The following is a 12,673-nucleotide window of genomic DNA, read 5'->3' on the forward strand; positions in this document are numbered from 1 at the left end:
AGCATGACCACACCCCTCTTTAGGCCGAGTCTGATCACCAGCCCTGCACAGCACACCCAGCCTCATCCCATGGACAAGCTCTCTCTCCTCTATCATTGGGCACATGCCTTTCCCTTTGCCTAGCATGTCTCCCCTCTAATTTTTACCTGGCAAAATCACACTCAGAAGAAAAGTACATATCTGAAAAGCATTTGCTACAAATAAGATAAAATTTTAAGAAAATGTGCTTAGTGTCCTCAAGAAGTCATGGCCTTTTTGAAACAGGAAGAGAAAGCATTGAGGAAGTGAAGGTGAGATAAGAGGTGAAGACAGACTTTCACAGCTGGCAAACAATACACGGTATGCTCTGGGGACAAAAACAAGAGAGAAAAAATGAGTCGTCAGTGAAAGAATGGCAATGAGACTGACAGCCACTTCTCCACAGAAACAGTAGAGAGCAGAAGACAGTGGGATAAATCTTCCAAGTGTGGAACAAAAATAAACATCAACCCACAAGTTCCCAACAAATCTATCATTTAATGCAGATTTGCTTTATTTATAGATAAACAAAAATAGATGGTTTGATCAATAGAGTCTCGCTAGAGGATAAACTCCTAAATAATACCTTTCGAGGTATTGTTTTTTCTTTCCCATTTAGGGAAAAGAAAAATAATTTCCTAAGGAAAGTTTGAGGTGCAAGGGATGGTGAGCAAATAAAATGGTAAACATGCCTATAAATCTAAACACGATATTAGAGTAAGAATGAGCATAACAGCACTGTTAATAATAGCAAGAAGCTGGAAACAACAAATAGTCATTAAAAAAAAATGGGTAAAATAAGTTTGTAGTAATCGTACAATGAGATATTATAAAACAATTAAATAAGCTTGGTCTGGCTGAGCGAGGTGGCTCACACCTGCAATCCCAGCACTTTGGGAGGCTGAGGAGGGAAGATTGCTTGAGCCCAGGAGTTCAAGACCAGCCTGGGTGACATGGTGAGACCCATCTGTACTTTAAAAACATACAAGAAAGGAAAATAAATAATAAATAAGCCTGGTCTAATAGATGACTTTGCATGCAGTAGAGAATATAAATTTATTTCAAATAGCCATTAAACATATAGTAAAATTGATAACATTAATCTTCCTGGTCTATACACACAAAAGAACCCCTCAACACATTCTCAAAAGGAGAAGACATTTAAATCATGTTTTCCAGTTATCATCCAATAAAACTAGAAAAAGATGATCAAAATATCTAACCACTTGGAAATTAAAAGGCTAAAGAAAGTAACCTGTATACATCTGTATAAATATGTCATTAGATGTTGTAATGGCATTTGGTATTTTTCAAAGTCTATTTTTTATTTTTCAAAAAACTCAGCAGATTTTACCATTTCTTTGTGTTGAAAGCATTCAAAAGCCTCTCCTCCAGCTGTTTTGTAATGTATGATACCTTACTGTTGACCACAGTCACTCTACTATGCCAGAACTTTTTCTTCCTATCAAATTATAACTTTGTCCAGCCGGGTGCAGTGGCTCACGCCTGTAATCCCAGCACTTCGGGAGGCCAAGGCAGGCAGATCACCTGAGGTCAGGAGTTTGAAACCAGCCTGGCCAACATGATGAAACCTCATCTCTACTAAAAATTCAAAAATTAGCTGCTCATGGTGGCACAGGCTTGTAATCCCAACTCCTCGGGAGGCAGGCAAATCGCTTGAACCCGGGAGGTAGAGATTGCAGTGAACCAAGATTGCACCACTGCACTCCAGCCTGGGCTACGGAGCGAGACTCTGTCTCAAACCATCCCCAACCCAAAAGAAAACACTCTAATTATAGATATCAACCTTTCATTAAACAATTCCACATCAGTGGAAAAAAAATACTCAGCAGATATAGAATAGAAAGACACTTCCCTCTCATGATAAAGGAAATTAACAACAAGCAACCCTAATTTCCCTAGTAAGAGAGTCTACACAATCTGCTAGGACAGAGCAAGCCCATTCCAGCCTAGCTCTCGCACCAATTAAAACTAAAAACACTGGACAAATACAAAAAGCAACTACCTCCCAACACTGGAAAAACAACATTTGAGTGAGTTTCCCAGAATTCTTTTTTCTCTATTATCTTCCAGCTTTGACCTGAAGGTGACCCGAGTGCTGAACTATGCAGCAGGCACAGGCAACAAAATCTGAGTAAAACTCTGTCTCTCTGGCCAGAGGACTGGGAAAATGGGTCCTTGTGAGTTGGAGAAGTATGGTTGGAATCTTTGTTTCTTTCTTTCTTTGTCTCTGTCCTCTCCCAAGCTCTGTCCTGAGAGTGACTCCACATGCAGAGCTGTACAGTAGAAGCAGTTGGGGCAGCAACAAAAGCACCTAACACAGGGCACTGTGGCCCACTGAGCGTAGGGGTAGGGGAAGAGCTATTTTTTTTTTCTCTCTCTCTCTCTTTTTTCTCATTTCATCACCCTGAAGCCAGATCCAGTTGTGCAGCTGTAGCAGCACAGGCAGCTAAAACTCTGAGAGATTGCCGGGTGCATTGGCTCACACCCATAATCCCAACACTTTGGAAGGCCAAAGCAGAAGGATCCCTTGAGGCCAGGAGTTCAAGACCAGCCTGAGCAACATAGTGAGATCCATTCTCTAAAAAATGAATTTAAAAAATAGCGGGCATGGTGGCATATGCCTGTAGTCCTAGCTACTTGAGGGCTGAGGCAGGAGGATCACTTGAGCCCAGGAGTTCTAGGTTGCAGTGAGCTATGATCACGTCACTGCACTCTAGCCCAAGTAACAGAGCACGACCCTGTCTAAAAATAATAATAATAATACTTTAAGTAGACATTTTAACCATGCTCCATGAGGTAAAGATTTACATAACTGAAATAAATGGAAAGGTCAGGAGTGGTGGATCACACCTGTAATCCCAGCACTATGCGAGGCTGAGGCGGGAGATCACTTGAGCCCAGGAGTTCAAGACTAGCCTGGGCAACATAGAGAGACCCTGTCTCTGCAAAAAGTTTTAAAAAATTAGCTGGGTATGGTGCCACATCCCTGTGATCCCAGCTACTCAGGAGGCTGAGATGGGAGGATAGCTTTAACCTAGGAGGTTGAGTCTGCAGTAAGCTATGATCATGCCACTGCACCCTACCTGGGGCAACAGAGCAAGACTCTGTCTGAAAAAAGAACTAAAGAGAGAGAGAGAGAGACAGAAGCAAAGAAACAAAGAAAGAAGTGGAAAGATGGATTTCCTCATGTTCTTAGCTGAGGAATAAGCTACTTTTTAAAATACCCAAATGGAAATTTTAGAACTGAAAAATACAATATCTGAAACAAAAATTCACTGGATGAGATCAAGAGGAAAATGGAGATTACAGAGAGAAGAGTTCATGAACTTGCAGATGAATCAATAAAAATTACACCAATCTGACGAACTAAGAAATTAGAAAGAAATTAACAGAGCTTCAGGGACTTATAGGACACCATTAAAAAGTCAAATATTCATGTCATTGAAATCTTATAAAAAGAAAAAGAGACTGGTACAGAAAAAAATATCTGAAGAAATAATGACCTAAAACTTCCCGAATTTGGTGAGAGACATACATTTACAGATTCAAGAAGTGCAGTGAAGTTCGAATAAGATACATCAATCACAAGACACATTGTGATTACATTAAGAGCCCACTTGAGTAATTCACAATAATCTCCCCTTCTCAAGATTCTTAGCTGAAAAAGCCCCTTTGCCATTGTCTCAGTTTGTATTGTGCTGCTATGACAAAATCTCATAGATTGGGTAATTTATAATAAACAGAAATTTATTGGCTGGGCACAGTGGCTCACACCTGTAATCCCAGCACTTTGGGAGGCCAAGGCAGGCATATCACTTGAGGCCAGGAGTTCGAGACCAGCCTGGCCAACATGGCAAAACCCCGTCTCTACTAAAAATACAAAAAAATTAGCTGGGCATGGTGGTTGGGCTCCTGTAATCCCAGCTACTCGGGAGGCTGAGACAGGAGAATCACTTGAACCCAGGAGGCAGAGGTTGTAGTGAGCAGAGATCGCACCATTGCACTCCAGCCTGGGTGACAAGAGCAAAACTCTGCCTCAAAAAAAAAAAAAAAAAGGTAAAATTGAAACATTCTCATATGGAAGAAAACTAAGAATTTGTCGCTCAAAGACATGCTCTAAATGAAATGCTAATGAAGTTCTTCAAGCAGAAAAGAAATTTTATCAGAGTGAAAGTTGAAATTTTAACAATGAAGATAAAGCAACAGGAATGGCAAATATATGAGTAAATGTAACAGACTGTTTTTCTCCCCTTAAGTTTAAAAATATGTATGACTATTGAAAGCAAAAATTAGGCCGGGCAAGGTGGCTCACACCTGTAATCCCAGCACTTTGGGAGGCTGAGGCGGGCGGATCACTTGAGGTTCAAGGAGTTTGAGACCAGCATGGCCAACATAGTGAAACCCCATCTCTACTAAAAATACAAAAATTAGCTGGGTATGGTGACACGTGCCTGTAATCCCACCTACTCGGGAGGCTGAGGCAGGAGAATCGCTTGAACCCAGGAGGCGGAAGTTGCAGTGACTGAGATCGTGCCACTGTGCTCCAGCCTACAAGACAGTCTGAAAAGAAAGTAAGTAAGGTAAAAGAAGCTGTATAGTGAAAGCTTCTACATTTTCTCAAAACTGTGAAATACTAACTCTAAGCAGACTATGGAAGTTTAGGTATGTAAGTAGACTATAAAAGTTTAGGTATATAAATGCCCAGGAATCCACTAAAAATTGGTACAAAGAATCAAAATCTAATAGATAAGTTAAAATAGAATGCCTAAAAAAATTCAAACAATTTGAAAGAATGCAGGAAAGGGAAACACAGGAATAAAAAACAAAGGGGAAAAACAAAATAAATCATAAAATGGTAGACTTAAAGCCAAACATATTATTAATTACATTAATTATAAATGATTTAAATACACAAACTAAAAGGTAGAGATTGTTAGGTTAGATAAAAACACAAGTCCAACCATATGCTATATTAAAAAAGCATTTTAAATATAATTATACATATTAGTTAAAAGAATGGAAAAAGATATACCACACAAATACAAACTGTTTGAAAAGCAAAAATGGCCATACTAACATCAGACAAAGAGAACTTCAGAACAAAGAGTATTACCAGGGACAAAGAGGGACACTAATTAATGATAGAACAGTCCATTCATCAAGAAGATGTAGCAATCTTAAATGTATATACACCTAATGAAATACATGAAGCAAAAAATGATAAAACTAAAGGAACAAATAGATAAATCCATAAGCATATTGGGAGACTTCAACAATCCTCTCTCAGTAATTGACAGAATATGTAGACAGAAAATCAGCAAGGTTATAAAAGTCTTGAACAACACTGTGTTGTTCTATAACCTAACTTATAGAACACTCCAGACAACAACAGCAGAATACTCATTCTTTTTTTTTTTTTTGAGACAGGCTCTCACTTTGTCACCCAGTCTGGAGTGCAGTGGTGGGATCTCAGCTCACTGCAACCTCCACCCCCCAGGTTCAAGCGATTCTCCTGTCTCAACCTCCTGAGTAGCTGGGTGTACAGGCGCGTACCACCGTCCCTCGTTAATTTTTGTGTATTTAGTAGAGACAGGTTTTCACCATGTTGGCCAGGCTGGTCTCAAACTCCTGGCCTCAGGTGATGCAGCCACCTTGACCTCCCAAAGTTCTGGGATTACAGCCATGAGCCACTGCACCTGGCCAGAATACACATGCTTTGTAGGTGCACATGAGCATTCCCCACAATATACCACATTCTGGGCTACAAAACAAACCTGAGCAAATTTTAAAGAATAGAAATCACATAAAGTATGTTATCTGGCCACAATAAATTTAAACTAGAAATCAGTAACAGAAATATACCTGGACAATCCACAAATATTTGGAAATTAACAATACTTCTAAGTAATTCATGGGTGAGAGAAAAAGACTCAAGGAAAATTAGAAAAAATTTTTAAACTAAATGAAAATGAAAATACAATATATCAAAATTTGTTAGATGCAGCTAAAGCTATGCTTAGAGGAACATTCATAGCATTAAAATGCTTATTTTAAAAAAGAAGAAAGTTCTCAAATTAGTAATTTACACTTCCACCTTAAGAGACTAAAAGAAGATGAGCAAATTAATAGATAATCTGAATGACCCTAACTACTAAATAAATTCAATCCATAGTTTTAAAACTTCCAACAAATACAACTCTAGATCCAGATGGTTTCAGTATTGAATTCCACTAAATGTTTAGAAAAAAAAGTAATACCAATTTAACGCAATCTCCTCCAAAAAATAGAAAATAAGAAAATAGGCTGGACATGGTGGCTCACTCCAGTAATCCCAGCACTTTGGGAGGCCGAGGTAGGCAGATCATGAGGTCAGGAGTTTGATGACAGCCTGGCCAATATGGTGAAACCCTTCTCTACTAAAAAATACAAAAATTAGCCAGGTGTGGTGGCACATGCCTGTAGTCCCAGCTACTCAGGAGGCTAAGGCAGGAGAATCACTGGAACCTGGGAGGTGGAGGTTGCAGTGAGCCAAGATCACGCCACTGCACTCCTGCCCGGGCAACAGAACAAGACTGTCTCTCAAAAAAACAAAAAAAAGAAAAAGAAAAAGGAAAAGAAAATACTCCCAAAACAATCTTGAGTTCAGCATTATCTTGGCACAAAAACCGAAGACAGTACAAGAAAAAAGAGAAAGAATAAATTAATGAAAGAAAAAACTACAGACCAAATATCTCCCATGAAAAAAATCCTCAACCAAATAGACACAAAAGTCCTCAACAAAATATTAGCAAATCGAATCCAGCAATATGTTAAAAAGATAATACATCACAACCAAATGGGCTTTATCCTGGGAATGCAAGGCTGGCTCCACGGTCAAAAATGTAATTTATTATATTAACAGAATACAAAAGAAAAACCACACAATTATCTCAATAGATGTAGTAAAAACATTTGTGATAATCTCCATTTGTGGTAAACACTCGCAACAAACTAGAAATAGAAGGAAACTTTCTTAACTTGATAAAGGACATCTAACATCAACAACAACAAAACCTTACCATCCAGCACCATCCTTAATGGTGAAAGACTGAAAGTTTTTCCTCTAAGATTGGGAATAAAGCAAAGATGTCCACTCTCATCACTCATACGCAGCATTATGCTAGGAGTCCCAACCAGTGTGATAAAGCAAGAAAAAGAAACACAAATTCGGAAGAAAAAGAAACACTATAAACTGCCTCTATTTACAGATGATATGATGGTTTATGTAGAAAACTCCAGTGAATCTATTAAAAAGCTCCAAGAACTAATAAGTGAAACCTCACTTATTGCAGGATATAAGGTCAATGAAAGTCAATATACAAAAATTGATGTTATTTCTATATAGCAGTAGTAAACAATTAAAAATTTTTTAAATATTTATGTACCATTTACAATTGCACAAAAATACTTAGGTATAAAACTAACAAAATATTCACAAGATCTGCATGCTGAAAAATACAAAAGACTGATGAAAGAAATTAAAGACCTAAATAAATGACGAGATATGCTATGTTCATGGACCAGAAACTCAATATTGTGAAGTTGTCAATTCTCCTTATACTTATCTATAGATGCAACATAATCCCAATAAAAATATCACCAGCATATTTTTAAATAAATAAATATTCTATATAAATTATAAAATTTATATGGAAAAGTGGGCCAGGTGCGGTGGCTCATGCCTGTAATCCCAGCACTTTGGGAGGCCAAGGCAGGCAGATCACAAGATCAGGAGTTTGAGACCAGCCTGGCCAACATAGTGAAACCCTGTCTTCACTAAAAACACAAAAATCAGCTGGGTGTGGTGGCACGCACCTGTAGTCCCAGCTGCTTGGGAGGCTGAGGTGAGAGAATCACTTGAACCTGGGAGGTGCAGGTTGCAGTGAGCCAAGACCATGTCATTGCACTCCAGCCTGGGTGACAGAGTGAGACTCTGTCTCAAAAAAAAAAAAAAAAAAAAAAATTATATGGAAAAGGAAAGAAAATAAAATAGCCAAAACAATTTTGAGAAAGAGTTATAGGCCAGGTGCAATTGCTCACAACCTGTAATCCCAGCACTTGGGCTGAGGCGGGAGAATCATTTGAGCTCAGGAGTTTGAGACCAGCCATGCAACATGGCAAGACCCCATTTCTACCAAAAAAAAAAAAAAAAAAGGCTGGGTAAGGTGGCATGTGCCTGTGGTTCCAGCTACTCAGGAAGTGGAAGTGGGAGGATTGCTTCAGCCCAAAAGTTCAAGGCTGCAGTGAGCTATGATTGCACCACTGCACTCCAGCCTGGGTGACAGTCAGACTCTATCTCAAAAAAAAAAAAAAAAAAAAAAAAAGTAATAAAATTGAAGAACTCATCCTACCTGATTTAATACTTAATATAAAACTACACTATTAGGGACAGTACGGTATTGATGAAAGAACTGACATATAGCTTAATGGATCAGAAGAGAGCCCATAATTAGAGGCACACAAATACTGTCAACTGATTTTTTTTTTTTTTTTTTTTTTTTTTAGGCAGGGTCTTGCTCTGTCACCCTGGCTGGAGTGCAGTGGCGCGATCTTGGCTCACTGCAACCTCCACCTCCCCAGTTCAAGTGATTCTCATGCCTTAGCCTCCCAAGTAGCTGGGATAACAGGTGCAAGCAACCATCCCCGGCTAGTTTTTGTATTTTTAGTAGAGATGGGGTTTTGCCATGTTGGCCAGACTGGTCTCGAACGCCTGACCTCAAGTGATGCACCCACCTTGGCCTCCAAAAGTGCTGGGATTACAGGCGTGAGCCACCACGCCCAGCCATCAATTGATTTTTGATAAATGTGCAAAGACAATTCAGTGGAGAAATGATAATCTCTGCAACAAATGGTGCAAGAACAATTAGATTTCTATATGCAACAAACTGAACCTAGTCCCATTCCTCACACTTTCTAAAAAGTTAAGTAAAAGTGAAATATAAACATAAATATAAAACACAAAAGTTAAAACGTCTAGAAGAAATCATGGAAAGAAATACCTATGACTCTAAATATGATTCATAAGAAACAAAACACTGGATTTCATCAAATTACAAACTTTTGAACTCTTAAGAGAATGAAAAGACAATCCACAAAATGGGAGATAGACATGAAAATCGTATATCTGACAAAAAACTTGTATACAGAATATATAAAGAACTCTCAAAACTCACCAGTAAGAAAACAAATGACCCAACAATGAAATGGGTAAAAGACTTGGACACTTGACTAAAGAAGATATATGAATGGCAAAGAAAGACATGAAACGATGCCCATCATCATTAGTTGCAATTGAATTAGGGAAATGCAAATTAAAACCACAATGAGAGGCGACCACACACTTGTTAGAACAGCTATCTATATATATATATATATGAGACAGCGTCTCACTCTATCTCCCAGGCGGGAGTGCAGTGGCACAATCTCGGCTCACTGCAAACTCCGCCTCCCAGGTTCAAGCGATTCTCCTGCCTCAGCCTCCTGAGTAGCTGGGATTACAGGCCCTCGCCACCACGCCTGGCTAATTTTTGTATTTTTAGTAGAAATGGGGTTTCACCATATTGGCCAGGATGGTCTTGAACTCCTGACCTCAGATGATCCACCCACCTCGGCCTCCCAAAGTGCTGAAATTACAGGCGTGAGCCACCGTGCCCAGCCGCTACTTTTTTCCTTTTTTTTTTTTTGGAGATGGAGTTTCGTTCTTGTTGCCCAGGTTGGAGTTCAATGGCGTGATCTCGGCTCACTGCAACCTCTGCCTCCCAAGTTCAAGCAATTCTCCTGACTCAGCCTCCTGAATAGCTGGGATTACAGGCACCCGCCACCATGCCTGGCTAATTTTTTGTATTTTTAGTAGAGGCGGGGTTTCACCATGTCGGCCAGGCTAGTCTTGAACTCCTGACCCCCAGGTGATCTGTCCACCTGGGCCTCCCAAAGTGCTGGGATTACAGAAGTGAGCCACTGCGCAGGTCCTGAATATGTTTTAAGAAGAAGCAAATAGACTATTGGGGGCATGTACTTGTGGGATCAAAAGTCACCTACTTTTGTGACTGATCTTCTATCTTCAATAGTGTCAGGATAACTTCATCAGTGTAGTGCTGGGACAGCAGATACAGGATCTTCTTAATGGTCTTTTGGGCTGTGGTTTCTGTAATGCTGTTCATGTGGTGTTAAATGTACTGGATGATTTCCGGCACCTGAAATGAGAGAAAAGGAGGTTCTTTCCAGACACTCAACACCAGCTCACCAGCATCCACATAACTAGGCACCCACTTCACCTGTAGGGCTGCACATGATGCATACATAGCATGCCCAGATCAAAAAAGTCACCGTCCCACTGCACTCTGCTCTGGTCAGGCCACACCCTCAGGACTGTGGGCTGTCTTGGACCCTATGGGGCCTGAAGCAACCCCACGTTGGATGCTAATCCACCATATTGACGTTTTTTTTTTGTTTTTGTTTTTGTTTTTTTTGAGATAGAGTCTCGCTGTGTCGCCAATGCAGCTGGAGTGCAGTGGTGAGATCTCAGCTCACCGCAACCTCCACCTCCTGGGTTTTATCATGCCTCAGCCTCCCAAGTACCTGGGATTACAGGTGCACATCACCTCTCCCGGCTGATTTTTTGTATTTTTATTAGAGACAGGATTTTACCATGTTGCCCACACTGGTCTCGAACTCCTGGGCTCAGGCAGTCTGCCCACCTCGGCCTCCCAAAATGCTAGGGTCACAGGCATGAGCCACAGCACCTGGCCTACAATATTGACTTCTTTTTTTTTCTTCTTTTTGTTTTATTTTTTCCTTTTCTTTTCGTTTTGGCCACCATATTGACTTCCGATTAATCTCTGTTCCCAGAATACCGCTAAGATTTCTACTTGATCTATTTTTTTTTTTTTTTTAGACGGAGTCTTGCTCTATTGCCAGGCTGGAGTGCAGTAGCGCCATCTCAGTTCACTGCAACCTCCACCTCCTGAGTTCAAGAGATTCTCCTGCTTCAGTCTCCTGAATAGCTGGGACTATAGGCACTCACCACCATGCCCAGCTAATTTTTGTATTTTTAGTAGAGACGGGGTTTCACTATGTTGGCCAGGATGGTCTCGATCTCCTGACCTCCTGACCCACTCGCCTCGGCCTCCCAAAGTGCTGGGATTACAGGCGTGAGCCACCGGGCCCGGACTTACTTTATCTATTGTTGCTGTAAATCCTGTCCTTAGGTCGAAACAACCCTTACCATAAATGCTGCCCTTAGGGCAGATTTGCATAGCATTCTTGCTTTTTCCTGAGGGGTTGATTTTAATTGTCCAACACATTCCTTCTCTAAGGTATATTTGTTAGTTTCTTAGAGACAGGGTAGTGGCATGCTCATAGCTCACTGCAACCTTGATGTCCTGGGCTCCAGTGATTCTCCCACCTCAGCCTCCCAGTAGCTGGGACTAGAGGCACACCCACCATGTCTGACTCCTATTGTATAGAAGCCCTGGGCCATGGTGGGTGATGGCTGGGGGGTCCATCATCTCGTCTCGCAGCCTCCTGGGACATGGCTTCTGTTTTGTTTTTTGTTTTGTTTCAGACAGAGTCTGGCTCGGTCACCCAGGCTGGAGTGCAGTGCGCAATCTCAGCTCACTGCAACCTCCACCCCCCAGTTTCAAGCGATTCTCCTACCTCAGCCTCCCAAGTAGCTGGGACTACAGGCACACGCCACCATGCCCGGCTAATTTTTGTATCTTTAGTAGAGATGTGGTTTTGCCATGTTGGTCAGGGTGGTCTCAAACCCCTGACCTCGGGTGATCCACTTCCCTCAGCCTCCCAAAGTGCTGGGATAACAAGCGTGAGCCACCACGCCGGGTCTTTTTTTTTTTTTTTTTTTTTTGAGACGGAGTTTCCGTCTGCCTCCCAGGCTGGAGTGCAGTGGCGCGATCTGGGCTCACTGCAACCTCCGCCTCCTGGGTTCAAGTAATTCTCCTGCCTCCGCCTCTGGAGTAGTTTCTTTCGCAGAAACTGGATTCATCAACCTCTTTCTTTGACCTCTCAGCTTCCTTGGATTTTAAGGGTAGCTTTATACAGACCTGCCCACCACGGAACAGACCGCATATTTTAAGAGGGACAAAATACAGAGCAGCCAGGTGAGACAAGAACCATGTCTGGAAACCATGTCACGAAGAATGAAGGAAGAATCTAACGATGAGTAACTTAGAGAGAGGAAGGCAGAGGGCATAGGATTGCTGCCTCCAAGTGGTCTCAAGACTATTATGGAGGGAGAGAAGAGTCAGTCGTCGCTGTTTACTGGCCATGTGGGGTGGAGGCAACAGGTGGTGGTCCACATAAACTCTAAAGTCATACTACCTGGATGTGAATTTCACCTCCCCACTTACCAACTGTGTGAGCTTGGGAAAGCTTTTCATCCTCTCTGCACTCTATTTCCTCACACAAAATATGAGGACGATTTTACCCACGTCAACACTTCTGAGTTAATGCATCTGAATTGGTTGGAAGTGTCTGTCACCTAATAACTGCTGACGAAACTTCAGTAATTAAGGCTCATGGCCTCTTTGAGCCTTTTCTCATTTTGTTTTTCTTTTGAGACAGGGTCTAGCTCTGG

This window comes from Pongo abelii, chromosome 1 (genome assembly GCF_028885655.2).
Source record: "Pongo abelii isolate AG06213 chromosome 1, NHGRI_mPonAbe1-v2.0_pri, whole genome shotgun sequence".
Lineage (NCBI taxonomy): Eukaryota > Metazoa > Chordata > Mammalia > Primates > Hominidae > Pongo > Pongo abelii.